At 27.5% G+C, this 19,115-nt stretch overlaps 1 protein-coding gene across 1 annotated transcript in view; it reads left to right on the top strand.

Annotated features, from left to right (window-relative positions):
• The first annotated feature begins 18,172 nt into the window (after window positions 1–18,172).
• LOC111629021 overlaps window positions 18,173–19,115 on the top strand; it is a 16,707-nt gene continuing 15,764 nt past the window's right edge. The window contains exon 1 of the mRNA XM_023372884.1: window positions 18,173–18,394. The gene's annotated coding sequence lies outside the window, so the exon portion shown is untranslated. The remainder of the gene's footprint in view (window positions 18,395–19,115) is intronic.

Raw genomic sequence — 19,115 nt, 5'->3', positions numbered from 1 at the left:
ATTTTCCATTAACCGTTTTTCCATCTTAATGAACACTAAGAGAAATTCATTTGAATTTAATTTTCTTTAAAATATATTTAGAAAAATAAATACTTCAAAAATTTGCAATTATAAATATTGCTTTCTTACTTTTCTATTGTTCTGTTTTTCTCTAGGGATGGATTGGGAAAATTTCTCTAGGGAGAAGATGTGTTTTAGGAGATATCAAAGGCATAAAATATAATAGCTTCTAAACTATTTTCTTTTATATCCTAGACATTAGAAACATTCTAAAGTGAAATAAAAAAGAATTATATATATTACACTCAATACACCAAAGTAGAAATATATAGGTCTATATATATTTTAAGTGTTTTCATTTTTGAATCGCTCCTCCTATGTACGAATTTTTCGATTAACCCTTTATAATCTTCGAATTTAAACAAAAAAACAAGAGAGATTTTTTAATACTTTTTATTAAGTTAATAATGATGCTTCTCACGAATTTTATCCATTCAATAATTATCATTCGACTAGACAAATTCAATATAAAAGAGAGTAAAATGAGTCGACACTTATAGTAATCTAAACACTATCTTGATTTAAACAATACTAAATGAGTCCTAAGAGGAGAAAGTTCACTAGTTTTATATCACAAAAAATTTACCATTGTAATAATAGAATGAGAGTAGTATTTCCTCAATCGAGTAGAGTTAATAGCATGGCTTCTAGTGATTATTAGAGCAATCTCAAGTAATAATGTGGAGCAATTTCCAAACAACAATATGCAAAGGTTAAAAAAAAGAAGGACGAAATTATAATCAGTCTCTCATTACTTCATATCAATTAATAATGTGACAATACATTAAAATCTGAATTTATTTATACTAAAAATTAGTAAAAAGATTTAAAAAATAAAATATTTAAAATTCGAAAGCTTTATTTTTATAACTTTCTCCCTAATTTTTAAGATAAATAAATTCAAATTTAAATTATCAACTAACAAAATGATGATACAAAATTAATAATAGGTTCATTACAGTTTGATCCATAGGAAAAAAAAATCTGGTTATTTTTTTTAAATCTTATAATTCTTTTTAAAATCCGAAAGAAATTTATAAAATATTAAAAAATAAAAGAATAAATTATAACGCGCATCGACCTTTTAACGCTAATTGCTATTAATAATTCATAGTCATAAGTTAATAAAAAGCTAACAACTTTCTCTTAAATCTCGTTACTTTTAATGCCATTTTAAATCAATATTTAATTATTAACTATGTTATTAACTTTCGTAGATGATTCAACTTACAAATTTTCATATCAAAAAAGTAAATGCAATTAAATATTTTTAGAAATAAAAATATATATTAAATATTGAAATTCCTATTCGCTCAAATACTTCTTAACAAAATTTTAATTATAGTAATAAATACACGCTCTAATTTAAATTCTTTTTTATAATCTTAATTAAAGATACTTTATTTTTAACTTTTAAATTTAAAATATATATATATATATGTATATTCCCTAATTTAAATTCAATAAATGAATTTTAAGGAACAGGTAGTAACAGGTAATACTCATTGACATCAAATTTATAATTTTTTTTTTTTACTTTTCCATAGTGTATTGTGAATACAAAACTGTAGGTTCGTATTCTAAAAACATACAAAATGATTTAATAAATTAATCAAGAAAAAACAGAAATAAAATAAGATCAGACATCCTTTCAAAGAGAAAAAGATAAAGCGAATAAATCTGTCGGATCAATAGATAAAAAAAGGGGGGAAACGTTCTATAAAAATAGAATATTTGAATTAGTTAAAATACTTCATTCGTAAGATTAATTAGAATAATAAAAATATCGACATTTTCATAAAATTCAATTAAGTTTTTTTTTTTTTAATATATCGCTTCGTATATATGTCTTTAAATAAATACATAAAGTGCAATTTTATTTTTCTGATTGAAGAGTTTCTACATAATCTAACTTCATCGATAATTTAAAAATAGAACTAAAAATAAAATAAAATAAAAATAGAAGGAAAGAATTTATTGACCCGTCTGCTCTTCCCTAATTTAAATTTTAATTCTATCGATAAATTTTAATTTGCAATCCGATATTCAAGGTGACTATCCGAAAACCTGTATAGATTATGTAGCAACGGTTTTTCCAGGTTATCTCCTAATTAATGCTTGATAATAATGCATACCTGTTAAGGGTGCACGACTATTTGAATGAAAGAACGGAACTAGGAACCAGTTATGGATAAGATATAATATATATCTTTTCATATATTTTATTATTATTATTATTTTTTTATGGGGAGTGTTTAAGGATATGTTCCATTCTAGTTGTTTATTTTATGTCAAATCATTTTATTTTTTTAGTTTCTCTTCTTGAGAAGGATGTTGTTTTTGTCTTATCCGAAAAAAGATGAATAAAATCGATGACACATTGGAAATCTTCTTGAGTAAACTTATCCGGAGAGCATTTTTGTGAGAATATTTTCGTCTCCCATTCTTTTTTATTCGGCCAGTTATGCTTCATTAACAGTAGAGCCTTGTGTGCGGGGGAAATCAGAAAGGTCGACCTGTGTCATGATGTCATGAGACGATCTACCAAAACGAGGTCTCAAGAGGGACAGTCGATGTCGTTCAACTCCGTTTAACTCTTGTGACATCTCAGTCTTTTCAGATGATAATGGAGGAAGAGACAATGAATCTATTTAAAACGAGAGTTATTTGCTGTAATCGGGGATTTTTTTTTCTCTCTCTCTCTCTCTCTCTCTCGCAATTTATTCTTTTGTTCTTTTTTTTTACCCTTTTAAACTTTCGTTATAAGTTTAAATACGAGGAAGTATTTTTTTAAGTTATCATATAGGCCTATATATATAAAAAGGCACTGTTTAAGTTATAAAATTTTTAACTAAATTGGTGTAAACTTTTTAAAGTATTTGGCCTAATTTTTTTATAATAAATTCTAATATTAAATATAAATAAATAAATGAAAGAACTAAAATCAAGGACGGAGATCCTTTACTTTAAAACAATCGTCGACTTCAATGTGAAAAACTCTTGAAGCTTATTTCATTTTAAGATCCCATGAAAAGAGGTGAGAGCTCTCCAAAGATTTCTAAACAGTATAAGGTTCTTGACCCTAAATAATAATCTTAAATATTAAAAATTTTAAAATATTTTATTATAAACTTACTTAAAAATAGTAATATCGATTTAGAATTTAGATTAAATATAAAAATTGAAATAAACAAAACGTAATTAAAACAGTTTATTTTAGTCTTATTGTTATTTTTATCAGTTTAAATTTAGATTATGAGATATTTATCTTTGATTAAATTGGAACGTTAATAAAAGTATTTATTTTAATTTTTCTAATTCATATTTTTCCTTTAATTTAAATAGTTTCAAGCTCAATTCTAGAATCGATTTATCATTTTTCGATCGTTCCTTTGGAAAAAAAGAAAGTTGAAATGTAGGAAAACTCCTTCCAGAAGATATCGTTTAAATTTAACTTCCTTTATGCGGAGGTCCATTTCCTGTCGACTAGACTCTACTTTTGTTATTTATATGATTGACTGCATCATTGATTTATATATATATATGATATATATATTTTTTTCGATTTTTTGACCTAAAGTTTCTACTAAAAACCCAAGCTTTAGGCTATTAAAAAGAAAAAAAAAGTGCAGATTTTATAGCCTGCAGACTGCACGAATACAGGTAAGTTACTCGTCCTTTATAAAGTTTATTGTTCTTCTTTATAATTAATGTTTCTACATTTAACAGACGAAATTTCAATTGTGACAAGTTTTGCTACAAGACCCCAAGTAGTTACACAAGGACATCCCTCCTCCCGTTTATCTCGATAGAGGACAATGTCGTGTATCAGCGGGGAATGCGTAACATCCGCTTTATGCCGGAACCTTCAAGAATGTTAACTCTTAAAGACATTCTTTTTTTTTATCTTTTTGTTTCAGACTTACATCATAATGATTATTATTTCTCTCCTTCGTTAGATGATATAAAAATGTTTTTTTATCATTCTCATTAGTTAAGCACAGTGTACAATAATGCGAATTACGAGTATATCATACTAAGTTGATTTATTTAAAAATTTACTGATAGTGACTGAATCTTTACACCTGGATAACACCTGCTTCAATCTGGTTAGGAGTCACTATCGCCATTTTTGATCGCGATGCAGCTGTTGCTATAGTTTTACGTAATTGCTTTAGGTATCGAGTAACTTTTAACGCTACGTTACAGATTTTCTACAAAAAAATATTCGTTTAATTTTAATAAATTTACAAGCTGACGAATGAATAAAAATTACACAATGGTATTGAGTTTTGGAGCAATTATTTCTACATAACTGAACGGATATTCTACAGTTTATATTCAATTTAATGCCAATTTTATAATATTTTACTTATTAAAAATTCAAAATTAATAATAAAAATAAAGTGACTAAAGTAGAAACTAGATTATAATAAACAAACAGTGTCAAGGAGTGCAAGTCTAGTAAATGAAGGACAGCAATCGAAACCATTATTAACTTATAAAACAAATAAATTAACCTTCACGTCTCAACAGATGTTTTAGAATTTTTTAAAAAATAAAGATGTAATTGCAACAATCTTTTCAAATGAAGTACATTAAGATTAACGAAAAAATTTTAATTCGAAAATAAGATTTAATGAGGCAGATGTATAGATGTGTCCTTGATAAAAGGCATCTGAAAGTTCGAATTATTTACATCTGCTACCTGGTTAGTCGACTTCTTCGTGTGGCTGGATTACCTTCTGTTATTGTACGTCACATGAAAGTAAATTAATGCCATTTTCATCTACTCTTATCCAGTTCACACCTGTTGAAATTAAAGCTGTATGCTTTGTATGTTTTTTTTTTTTGTATTCTAGGCTTATTAAAAGACATTAGAAAGCTGTCCACAATCATATTGGATTCAACACCTGTTGATGCTACATGTTTATAATGCTCTACTTACTCTTTATACTTATCTACAGCAACATTGATTGCATTTAAAGTTATTTATATCCGTTTAAAAAAGCTAAACCTAAAATAAATTATAAACAAATTATAATTCTATTTTTACTATTTTAATCGTTACATAAAGCATTTAAAGTTGGTAGCAACTATTTTAGATTCAGCACGTGTTGAAACTTGAATTATTATTTTGCATGCCATTTAATCATCCTAAAGATGCTTTAAAGAATTATAAAACAGTTAAAAGTAACCTTAAATAAGGATTTTTTTTAATAAGTTATTTTAGAAGTTTAGCCTAACCTGTACTTGTGAATTACTTTATGCATTGAAAATGTATGTTTTATCTGCAAATTTTTTCTTCATTAAAATAATTAAAAATTAAATTATAAATAATTATTGTACTATTTTTATCATTGTTATTGGATAAACTATTTACAATTTGTTACAACCATTCAGCACTTGTTAAAACTTAAGTTTTGTATGCATGCTCTTTACACTTTAATCATCTTAAATGTTATGGAGACTTAGAAAACAAATCATAATAATCTTAATTTATGATTTTTTTTTTGTATAAATTTTTCTGAAATTTTAACTTGAAAATGAATTGTCATTAACTCTCTCACTGTATTGCAAACAGAAAAAATCTTGAAAATAGATGAAAATAATCTTGAAATAAAACTAGCATTTTGAAAATATATAAACAATTATTTATTGTGATATTCGTCGCAATTTCGGGCTGCAATTTTTAATCATATTTTTAATTTATTTAATTTAAAATATACGCTCTCCACCTCAGATTAGTAGTGGCTTGCCCCTGTACATCATACTTTTCCTTTAACAATAGTATCGTGCCGTTCATCTAACACCTCTCAGGGGAAAATTTTGAATTGAAATAACGTGACTTCCGTTTTGTATCGGAAATTCGTATACAGTTAATCGTGTCCTCCTATCCCCACGGTTTCCATATTTGGTCTCGTCTTTCATCTATCTAACTCCGTTCTCGAGATTAAAGAATGACAGACAAACAAACTTTCTTTTCAAATTTTAGCCCAATTAAATTATAAGAAATTATTACACTTTTTTCCCCATTTTAACTCATTGAAGAAGGCATTTAAAATGGCAGCAACCATTTTAAATTCAACACATGTTGAAGCATAAAATATTGTTCTCATACTCTTCAGTGTTTAATCATCTTATAGAAAAAAAAAATTATAAAACAGTTCAAAAACAATCATAAATCATGATTTTTTTTTCTAAAAGTTTTAGCCTGAAATTTACTTGTGAATAACTTTGCGGTTGCATTGCAAATGGTGAAAAAATCTACACAAATCATCATCTTTCACTTCAAAAATAATTGCCAGATGATCTTCTTACCCTTAAGTTTTTCAAGATGAATTCTGTATATAGTAATTTATTTTTCCATTCTCTGGAGACGTAAACCGAGAAGAAGGGTGGACGTATGTCTAGTTAAAAAAGGACACTCCGCCCTGAATAATTTTACAAAACCCCGCTAGGATATTAGAAGCATCGGATTTCCCTAAATAAAAAAAAATCAGGAACAGAAAACAATAAAAAGCAATTTTTTTTTCTTTCTTTCCTAATAGAAAATTGAATTTTTACACACAAAAAAATCAAATTTTAATTTCTTTAGTAATTCTAATATTAAAAGTATCGAGATAACCTAATTTTAATCCCTAAAATAAATAAGCGTAATTTAAATAATTTCCCTAACGATAGGGAAATTCCCCAACGTATTAAACATAACAAAAATTTTTAAAAAATTATACGAATACAGTTTCCTAATTTATTATTAAATAGTTAATTAGAAATATTATTAAAATATTATCGATTTTTGGGAAACGATAAAGCAGACGACGACGAAGACGACGACGACGATCTTTCAGCTTCGGGTGATGAGCACCAGATGGCGGGCCGAATAGGAGTTTTTACTCCCGCCAGTTGTCCAAAGAGCGGTCAACAAGTCAAACAAGCTTTCGCCCTTCTTGCTCTTCTGTCGACGTGTTTCCTAAAGAAACTACTAAAGGATTTTTTAATATTTTATAAACCGTGTGTAATTCTGAAGATCGGGATACCATGCCGATAAGAATGAAAATCTAAAGCGTAAATTTAATTATATATATATATATAAATATATATAAACCCGTTTATAAGAAGAGAAATCTTGTCTCAGGTAAGTGCATATTTTTCCAACTTGCATAATTTCCTATTAATTACAAATTTGAATCTATTTTTCTTGCATAATTTGCTATAAACGATAAAATCAAAGCTCCAGACGGCCAAGCATATGATAACAATAGGGGAAAATGTAAAGCGCTGATCGTATGTGGCAAATCTCCTACACTTTAAATATCTTTTCTCCATATTTTACACGCCTTTTTTAACGCGGAAAATTACATCTTTGTGTTCTAAAATGAGTATTAAAAAAAGATTAAGTAAATCTTCTTAAAATAAATATTTGCTTTATCAATCTCACTAATAAATAAATGTGATGATTTTTTTTTAAAAATTAAATATCAGGTGAGAATCAAAATGTCTTGAGGTTACTTCACTTATTGTTGGGCAATCGCTCTCGTTTAATAATGCCATTGTTATAGTATAGAGGAATCGGAACATTTGCCGGTATCAATTAAAATATTCTTGCCTTAATTAAAAATTTATATTTGTAATTAATTTTTGATGGTAATGTTTGTAAAGGGTTGAGATCGTAATGTCTTGAAGCATTGAGTTTCTTTTTTGTGTGTGTGTGTGTGTGTGTACTAANTATTTTTAAACAAGTTAAACATTTTATAATATATAAAAATTTAATTAAAATTCCAATATTTTAAGGAAGAAACGTTAGTTTCTTATTTTAAAAACAATACATTCTTACTAGATAAATCTGGCTTGATGGAGTGAGACAATGCACATAGGCGATCTGCAAAAGGAATGCCTCTTGAAAGGACTTTTAATGGAAAACTAGCCTCAGTTTAAACTTTTTAAAAAATCTTTCTGCCCTTTTAGTCCTCACAGGCGGAATAGATTAAAAATCACCATATTTAATGGATTTGGCAACTTTGATACTGGTGAGCCTTATTAATTAAATCTTATTCTAATTAAGAGAATTGGTTTAATATTCTTTGAGCTGCATTTATTATTATTACGGGAAAGTAAATTCTTTGGAAAGTAATTTGCTGCGATCTTCCTCAGTAATGAAATTACAATGATAAAAGGTACCTTTCAGGTACGTAGGCTTCTATCGTTAGATGTATAGGCTGTTTTTTTAAAAATTCGAAAGGGAACGTCAAGTTGATGGACGTTATCGCAGTATATTGATTGAATTATACAACTCCGATAAATTTGTTCCTATATCAATTTCTGTTGAAAAAGAAGAAAATGTAGTCAAACAGCAATTCATCACATTGCTGTTACTATTAATAAAAATTTGATAAAGTGTTTTAAACTGTATATTTCGTTAAAAAATTAAATCATAAGTTAAATTTAAAAGTAAATATTGAGCAATTATTTATTGTGACATCGTCATAATGTCGGCCTGTAATTGTTAATCATATTTTTAATTAATTTAATTTAAAATATGTGTTCACCTCAAATTAGTAGTGTACATCTGTGTAATGCCCCTGTACATCATACTTTCCTGCTAGCATTGAGTCGTGCCAGTCATCTAACTCATTTCAGAGAGAAATTTTTGAATCGAAATAACGTGACTTCTAGTACAAAACGGAAGTTCCTACACAGTTAATCGGGGCCTCCTGCCCTTAAGCTTTCCATATCTGGTGTAGACTGTCATCTGTCTAACTCTGTTCTGACATTAAGGAAGGACAGACAAAACACGGACAACAGTGGGAATTAATAGATCTATACTATAAAATAATTTTTTTTCAAATTGCAGCCCAGTAATAATTTACCATTTGTTTGTTATTTCTGCCTCTTGGGAACTAAAAGGTCGTTTATTCATGCCCATCCCGGATATGTTGGGTCCTGTGGGTACTTGGCATATCAGGACAGGCTCACAAAGATGGCGGCCAAGCGGTGAGGGATGGAATCAGACATATCCAGGACAGAACGTACAAGAGGAATCCTGAAGAGTTGTTCTCCCGGATTTGATATGTCCTGTGGTAGGCTGATGTCTTTAACGCCTTTGCCAGTGGGTCATCTTTATTTTAATATTCAATTTTATAAATTTTACATGGATATATCCAGTGGCGTATCAGGATTTTGAGCTTTGGATGCTGCTAAAGACAGATTCGGGGTATACAAGGCACGTGCCACCAGTCATTTTTCGGAAAATGTTATTCTATTACCTTAATTACTTTAATTACCCAATCTTATCTAACTGAAGTCACGCGATATGCATTATTATATTCATTTTTAAGTAGCAAAAACTGACTTTTTTAGTATTAAGGGGTTGCTGCAACACCATACGCACCCCCACTGGATATGCTTGTGATATTACTATATCGATTTAAAAAGAATTTTATGTGAATTTTCATTACACTTTATATCGGATTTGATAACGTTTTAATGGAATAAAAATTTGATTCATCACAAAAAATTCATTTATCTAATAAAAGATAAATCAGCGTTTTTAATGAACTTTTCTATGAGATTACTAATAAAAATTAATCGGAACAATTAATCAAAATGTCAAGCTACAATTTTTAATCAATTCTTTCAATGCAGACTCTATTATAAAAACACAGCCTCTAAAGGACATTAACACGTATCTAATTTTAAACGATTTTAATTAGCTTAACTAAATCTCGATAATTAACAACAGAAGCATAAACTTTGATTTCATCGAACTGCCAAGCAAACTAATGGTTATCTCGAAGATCAATGATCTCAAATTGGCCACAGAAAGCATAAAAGAAACTAAAATGTTAATTTACCTCACGAATCATTCTTTGAGAGCAATCTTGTCTTCAGACATTTTCAATATTACGTAGTATTATTCAATCTTTTAATAATAACTTATTCTTTTTGAAGTAATCTAATATATGGAGTGTCCCAAAATTCAGTTAACGAAGAATTTTTAAATTACTTAAATACAATTAAAGACGGTTCGAAACAACTAAATATTATTATTCAAGACTCACAAATATCAGGCAGTTGTTCCAAACCGGTTTAATTGTTTTTAAAGTAAACTAGATCTTGGTTAATTGATTTTTAGGCTTTTGTGTATAACTTTTAAAACATATTTATAAAAAGTCTATTTTAAAAAGTATGCAATTCGCGTTTATTACGATTAAATGCATTGATCAGGACAACACTAAAGCAAATACAGTATTGTAAAATTTTTCCTCATTAAAATTTAATCCGATTTTTAACTTAAAATATTTTAATTAAATTTTTATTAATTTAAATAAATGTATTAATTGAAAATTATTTTATTTCATTAACTACAAATTTTCTTCGTCATCCTTTTCTAAATCTTTAATAAAACTTAGAAAAGGAAGACGAAGAATTTAGAAAAGCAACAAAACACTTAGTGCAAATTGCTTTCAGAAATGAGAACAATTCATAGAAAAGATGTTAAAAATTTGATTATTTGGAATGGCAGAAACCATACTTCAGTTAAATGTTATAATAATAATACCTTTTAACTTAATTTTAATATTAAACGAATGCTGAGTAAGACAATAGATGTACTTATCACCAGATTCATATGCACTTTATAACAATAATGATTGAATGTTATAATCACATAATCAATTCTATAGATACCTTATCCATATTTATCATCATTAAATTAATATATGCGAAAGTTATAGTTTATGTAAAACGGAATAGTTGTGATTTTATGAATTACTATCATATATTATTTACGATAATCGATAAAGAATTTTGATCGTTCATATATACAATTTGTATACAGCGACAGACCACACAAACAACAAATATATTATTATATATTGTTTACAATTCAAATATCATAATTCAATGTATAATTTTATGTATATTAGAAATTAATAACCTTTATAATATTACATAAATTTTGGTAAACGTGTCGTATTTTCATTATCATCATTGATTTAACAAATTTAAAAACGTCTATGTATTGCAGATACACGACTACATCTTAAAAAATGAATTCATATTTCTTTCAACTGAAAAATTTTGTTTTTCATTCAGATAAATAAATAAATAATAGAATAAAATTGACTATTCAAAAGAGTAGACAATCTGAATGGTAAATTGTATCGATCGCAGTTTTATATAAATTTTATCGATGTTTTAAAATATATTTGAATATTTTCCATTAACCGTTTTTCCATCTTAATGAACACTAAGAGAAATTCATTTGAATTTAATTTTCTTTAAAATATATTTAGAAAAATAAATACTTCAAAAATTTGCAATTATAAATATTGCTTTCTTACTTTTCTATTGTTCTGTTTTTCTCTAGGGATGGATTGGGAAAATTTCTCTAGGGAGAAGATGTGTTTTAGGAGATATCAAAGGCATAAAATATAATAGCTTCTAAACTATTTTCTTTTATATCCTAGACATTAGAAACATTCTAAAGTGAAATAAAAAAGAATTATATATATTACACTCAATACACCAAAGTAGAAATATATAGGTCTATATATATTTTAAGTGTTTTCATTTTTGAATCGCTCCTCCTATGTACGAATTTTTCGATTAACCCTTTATAATCTTCGAATTTAAACAAAAAAACAAGAGAGATTTTTTAATACTTTTTATTAAGTTAATAATGATGCTTCTCACGAATTTTATCCATTCAATAATTATCATTCGACTAGACAAATTCAATATAAAAGAGAGTAAAATGAGTCGACACTTATAGTAATCTAAACACTATCTTGATTTAAACAATACTAAATGAGTCCTAAGAGGAGAAAGTTCACTAGTTTTATATCACAAAAAATTTACCATTGTAATAATAGAATGAGAGTAGTATTTCCTCAATCGAGTAGAGTTAATAGCATGGCTTCTAGTGATTATTAGAGCAATCTCAAGTAATAATGTGGAGCAATTTCCAAACAACAATATGCAAAGTTAAAAAAAAGAAGGACGAAATTATAATCAGTCTCTCATTACTTCATATCAATTAATAATGTGACAATACATTAAAATCTGAATTTATTTATACTAAAAATTAGTAAAAAGATTTAAAAAATAAAATATTTAAAATTCGAAAGCTTTATTTTTATAACTTTCTCCCTAATTTTTAAGATANGATAGTGACTGAATCTTTACACCTGGATAACACCTGCTTCAATCTGGTTAGGAGTCACTATCGCCATTTTTGATCGCGATGCAGCTGTTGCTATAGTTTTACGTAATTGCTTCAGGTATCGAGTAACTTTTAACGCTACGTTACAGATTTTCTACAAAAAAATATTCGTTTAATTTTAATAAATTTACAAGCTGACGAATGAATAAAAATTACACAATGGTATTGAGTTTTGGAGCAATTATTTCTACATAACTGAACGGATATTCTACAGTTTATATTCAATTTAATGCCAATTTTATAATATTTTACTTATTAAAAATTCAAAATTAATAATAAAAATAAAGTGACTAAAGTAGAAACTAGATTATAATAAACAAACAGTGTCAAGGAGTGCAAGTCTAGTAAATGAAGGACAGCAATCGAAACCATTATTAACTTATAAAACAAATAAATTAACCTTCTATATATATGTATATTCCCTAATTTAAATTCAATAAATGAATTTTAAGGAACAGGTAGTAACAGGTAATACTCATTGACATCAAATTTATAATTTTTTTTTTTTACTTTTCCATAGTGTATTGTGAATACAAAACTGTAGGTTCGTATTCTAAAAACATACAAAATGATTTAATAAATTAATCAAGAAAAAACAGAAATAAAATAAGATCAGACATCCTTTCAAAGAGAAAAAGATAAAGCGAATAAATCTGTCGGATCAATAGATAAAAAAAGGGGGAAACGTTCTATAAAAATAGAATATTTGAATTAGTTAAAATACTTCATTCGTAAGATTAATTAGAATAATAAAAATATCGACATTTTCATAAAATTCAATTAAGTTTTTTTTTTTTTAATATATCGCTTCGTATATATGTCTTTAAATAAATACATAAAGTGCAATTTTATTTTTCTGATTGAAGAGTTTCTACATAATCTAACTTCATCGATAATTTAAAAATAGAACTAAAAATAAAATAAAATAAAAATAGAAGGAAAGAATTTATTGACCCGTCTGCTCTTCCCTAATTTAAATTTTAATTCTATCGATAAATTTTAATTTGCAATCCGATATTCAAGGTGACTATCCGAAAACCTGTATAGATTATGTAGCAACGGTTTTTCCAGGTTATCTCCTAATTAATGCTTGATAATAATGCATACCTGTTAAGGGTGCACGACTATTTGAATGAAAGAACGGAACTAGGAACCAGTTATGGATAAGATATAATATATATCTTTTCATATATTTTATTATTATTATTATTTTTTTATGGGGAGTGTTTAAGGATATGTTCCATTCTAGTTGTTTATTTTATGTCAAATCATTTTATTTTTTTAGTTTCTCTTCTTGAGAAGGATGTTGTTTTTGTCTTATCCGAAAAAAGATGAATAAAATCGATGACACATTGGAAATCTTCTTGAGTAAACTTATCCGGAGAGCATTTTTGTGAGAATATTTTCGTCTCCCATTCTTTTTTATTCGGCCAGTTATGCTTCATTAACAGTAGAGCCTTGTGTGCGGGGGAAATCAGAAAGGTCGACCTGTGTCATGATGTCATGAGACGATCTACCAAAACGAGGTCTCAAGAGGGACAGTCGATGTCGTTCAACTCCGTTTAACTCTTGTGACATCTCAGTCTTTTCAGATGATAATGGAGGAAGAGACAATGAATCTATTTAAAACGAGAGTTATTTGCTGTAATCGGGGATTTTTTTTTCTCTCTCTCTCTCTCTCTCTCTCGCAATTTATTCTTTTGTTCTTTTTTTTTACCCTTTTAAACTTTCGTTATAAGTTTAAATACGAGGAAGTATTTTTTTAAGTTATCATATAGGCCTATATATATAAAAAGGCACTGTTTAAGTTATAAAATTTTTAACTAAATTGGTGTAAACTTTTTAAAGTATTTGGCCTAATTTTTTTATAATAAATTCTAATATTAAATATAAATAAATAAATGAAAGAACTAAAATCAAGGACGGAGATCCTTTACTTTAAAACAATCGTCGACTTCAATGTGAAAAACTCTTGAAGCTTATTTCATTTTAAGATCCCATGAAAAGAGGTGAGAGCTCTCCAAAGATTTCTAAACAGTATAAGGTTCTTGACCCTAAATAATAATCTTAAATATTAAAAATTTTAAAATATTTTATTATAAACTTACTTAAAAATAGTAATATCGATTTAGAATTTAGATTAAATATAAAAATTGAAATAAACAAAACGTAATTAAAACAGTTTATTTTAGTCTTATTGTTATTTTTATCAGTTTAAATTTAGATTATGAGATATTTATCTTTGATTAAATTGGAACGTTAATAAAAGTATTTATTTTAATTTTTCTAATTCATATTTTTCCTTTAATTTAAATAGTTTCAAGCTCAATTCTAGAATCGATTTATCATTTTTCGATCGTTCCTTTGGAAAAAAAGAAAGTTGAAATGTAGGAAAACTCCTTCCAGAAGATATCGTTTAAATTTAACTTCCTTTATGCGGAGGTCCATTTCCTGTCGACTAGACTCTACTTTTGTTATTTATATGATTGACTGCATCATTGATTTATATATATATATGATATATATATTTTTTTCGATTTTTTGACCTAAAGTTTCTACTAAAAACCCAAGCTTTAGGCTATTAAAAAGAAAAAAAAAGTGCAGATTTTATAGCCTGCAGACTGCACGAATACAGGTAAGTTACTCGTCCTTTATAAAGTTTATTGTTCTTCTTTATAATTAATGTTTCTACATTTAACAGACGAAATTTCAATTGTGACAAGTTTTGCTACAAGACCCCAAGTAGTTACACAAGGACATCCCTCCTCCCGTTTATCTCGATAGAGGACAATGTCGTGTATCAGCGGGGAATGCGTAACATCCGCTTTATGCCGGAACCTTCAAGAATGTTAACTCTTAAAGACATTCTTTTTTTTTATCTTTTTGTTTCAGACTTACATCATAATGATTATTATTTCTCTCCTTCGTTAGATGATATAAAAATGTTTTTTTATCATTCTCATTAGTTAAGCACAGTGTACAATAATGCGAATTACGAGTATATCATACTAAGTTGATTTATTTAAAAATTTACTGATAGTGACTGAATCTTTACACCTGGATAACACCTGCTTCAATCTGGTTAGGAGTCACTATCGCCATTTTTGATCGCGATGCAGCTGTTGCTATAGTTTTACGTAATTGCTTCAGGTATCGAGTAACTTTTAACGCTACGTTACAGATTTTCTACAAAAAAATATTCGTTTAATTTTAATAAATTTACAAGCTGACGAATGAATAAAAATTACACAATGGTATTGAGTTTTGGAGCAATTATTTCTACATAACTGAACGGATATTCTACAGTTTATATTCAATTTAATGCCAATTTTATAATATTTTACTTATTAAAAATTCAAAATTAATAATAAAAATAAAGTGACTAAAGTAGAAACTAGATTATAATAAACAAACAGTGTCAAGGAGTGCAAGTCTAGTAAATGAAGGACAGCAATCGAAACCATTATTAACTTATAAAACAAATAAATTAACCTTCACGTCTCAACAGATGTTTTAGAATTTTTTAAAAAATAAAGATGTAATTGCAACAATCTTTTCAAATGAAGTACATTAAGATTAACGAAAAAATTTTAATTCGAAAATAAGATTTAATGAGGCAGATGTATAGATGTGTCCTTGATAAAAGGCATCTGAAAGTTCGAATTATTTACATCTGCTACCTGGTTAGTCGACTTCTTCGTGTGGCTGGATTACCTTCTGTTATTGTACGTCACATGAAAGTAAATTAATGCCATTTTCATCTACTCTTATCCAGTTCACACCTGTTGAAATTAAAGCTGTATGCTTTGTATGTTTTTTTTTTTGTATTCTAGGCTTATTAAAAGACATTAGAAAGCTGTCCACAATCATATTGGATTCAACACCTGTTGATGCTACATGTTTATAATGCTCTACTTACTCTTTATACTTATCTACAGCAACATTGATTGCATTTAAAGTTATTTATATCCGTTTAAAAAAGCTAAACCTAAAATAAATTATAAACAAATTATAATTCTATTTTTACTATTTTAATCGTTACATAAAGCATTTAAAGTTGGTAGCAACTATTTTAGATTCAGCACGTGTTGAAACTTGAATTATTATTTTGCATGCCATTTAATCATCCTAAAGATGCTTTAAAGAATTATAAAACAGTTAAAAGTAACCTTAAATAAGGATTTTTTTTAATAAGTTATTTTAGAAGTTTAGCCTAACCTGTACTTGTGAATTACTTTATGCATTGAAAATGTATGTTTTATCTGCAAATTTTTTCTTCATTAAAATAATTAAAAATTAAATTATAAATAATTATTGTACTATTTTTATCATTGTTATTGGATAAACTATTTACAATTTGTTACAACCATTCAGCACTTGTTAAAACTTAAGTTTTGTATGCATGCTCTTTACACTTTAATCATCTTAAATGTTATGGAGACTTAGAAAACAAATCATAATAATCTTAATTTATGATTTTTTTTTTGTATAAATTTTTCTGAAATTTTAACTTGAAAATGAATTGTCATTAACTCTCTCACTGTATTGCAAACAGAAAAAATCTTGAAAATAGATGAAAATAATCTTGAAATAAAACTAGCATTTTGAAAATATATAAACAATTATTTATTGTGATATTCGTCGCAATTTCGGGCTGCAATTTTTAATCATATTTTTAATTTATTTAATTTAAAATATACGCTCTCCACCTCAGATTAGTAGTGGCTTGCCCCTGTACATCATACTTTTCCTTTAACAATAGTATCGTGCCGTTCATCTAACACCTCTCAGGGGAAAATTTTGAATTGAAATAACGTGACTTCCGTTTTGTATCGGAAATTCGTATACAGTTAATCGTGTCCTCCTATCCCCACGGTTTCCATATTTGGTCTCGTCTTTCATCTATCTAACTCCGTTCTCGAGATTAAAGAATGACAGACAAACAAACTTTCTTTTCAAATTTTAGCCCAATTAAATTATAAGAAATTATTACACTTTTTTCCCCATTTTAACTCATTGAAGAAGGCATTTAAAATGGCAGCAACCATTTTAAATTCAACACATGTTGAAGCATAAAATATTGTTCTCATACTCTTCAGTGTTTAATCATCTTATAGAAAAAAAAAATTATAAAACAGTTCAAAAACAATCATAAATCATGATTTTTTTTTCTAAAAGTTTTAGCCTGAAATTTACTTGTGAATAACTTTGCGGTTGCATTGCAAATGGTGAAAAAATCTACACAAATCATCATCTTTCACTTCAAAAATAATTGCCAGATGATCTTCTTACCCTTAAGTTTTTCAAGATGAATTCTGTATATAGTAATTTATTTTTCCATTCTCTGGAGACGTAAACCGAGAAGAAGGGTGGACGTATGTCTAGTTAAAAAAGGACACTCCGCCCTGAATAATTTTACAAAACCCCGCTAGGATATTAGAAGCATCGGATTTCCCTAAATAAAAAAAAATCAGGAACAGAAAACAATAAAAAGCAATTTTTTTTCTTTCTTTCCTAATAGAAAATTGAATTTTTACACACAAAAAAATCAAATTTTAATTTCTTTAGTAATTCTAATATTAAAAGTATCGAGATAACCTAATTTTAATCCCTAAAATAAATAAGCGTAATTTAAATAATTTCCCTAACGATAGGGAAATTCCCCAACGTATTAAACATAACAAAAATTTTTAAAAAATTATACGAATACAGTTTCCTAATTTATTATTAAATAGTTAATTAGAAATATTATTAAAATATTATCGATTTTTGGGAAACGATAAAGCAGACGACGACGACGAAGACGACGACGATCTTTCAGCTTCGGGTGATGAGCACCAGATGGCGGGCCGAATAGGAGTTTTTACTCCCGCCAGTTGTCCAAAGAGCGGTCAACAAGTCAAACAAGCTTTCGCCCTTCTTGCTCTTCTGTCGACGTGTTTCCTAAAGAAACTACTAAAGGATTTTTTAATATTTTATAAACCGTGTGTAATTCTGAAGATCGGGATACCATGCCGATAAGAATGAAAATCTAAAGCGTAAATTTAATTATATATATATATATAAATATATATAAACCCGTTTATAAGAAGAGAAATCTTGTCTCAGGTAAGTGCATATTTTTCCAACTTGCATAATTTCCTATTAATTACAAATTTGAATCTATTTTTCTTGCATAATTTGCTATAAACGATAAAATCAAAGCTCCAGACGGCCAAGCATATGATAACAATAGGGGAAAATGTAAAGCGCTGATCGTATGTGGCAAATCTCCTACACTTTAAATATCTTTTCTCCATATTTTACACGCCTTTTTTAACGCGGAAAATTACATCTTTGTGTTCTAAAATGAGTATTAAAAAAAGATTAAGTAAATCTTCTTAAAATAAATATTTGCTTTATCAATCTCACTAATAAATAAATGTGATGATTTTTTTTTTAAAATTAAATATCAGGTGAGAATCAAAATGTCTTGAGGTTACTTCACTTATTGTTGGGCAATCGCTCTCGTTTAATAATGCCATTGTTATAGTATAGAGGAATCGGAACATTTGCCGGTATCAATTAAAATATTCTTGCCTTAATTAAAAATTTATATTTGTAATTAATTTTTGATGGTAATGTTTGTAAAGGGTTGAGATCGTAATGTCTTGAAGCATTGAGTTTCTTTTTTGTGTGTGTGTGTGTGTGTGTACTAATGGTCAAATCCTGCTATAGAAACAGACCTGTTTGGGTGGTGCTTTACGTATATTTTAAGGTCTTTAATGGGTCGAATTTTTATGCAGAACTCCCGTGAGCTATTCTAAATATTTTTTTTTTTTTTTTTTTT

This window comes from Centruroides sculpturatus, unplaced genomic scaffold (genome assembly GCF_000671375.1).
Source record: "Centruroides sculpturatus isolate CEXI.00-Female unplaced genomic scaffold, Cexi_2.0 scaffold601, whole genome shotgun sequence".
In the NCBI taxonomy this organism is placed as follows: domain Eukaryota; kingdom Metazoa; phylum Arthropoda; class Arachnida; order Scorpiones; family Buthidae; genus Centruroides; species Centruroides sculpturatus.
Note: the sequence above shows the minus strand (reverse complement) of the source record. Positions and strands in the feature narration are given on the sequence as shown.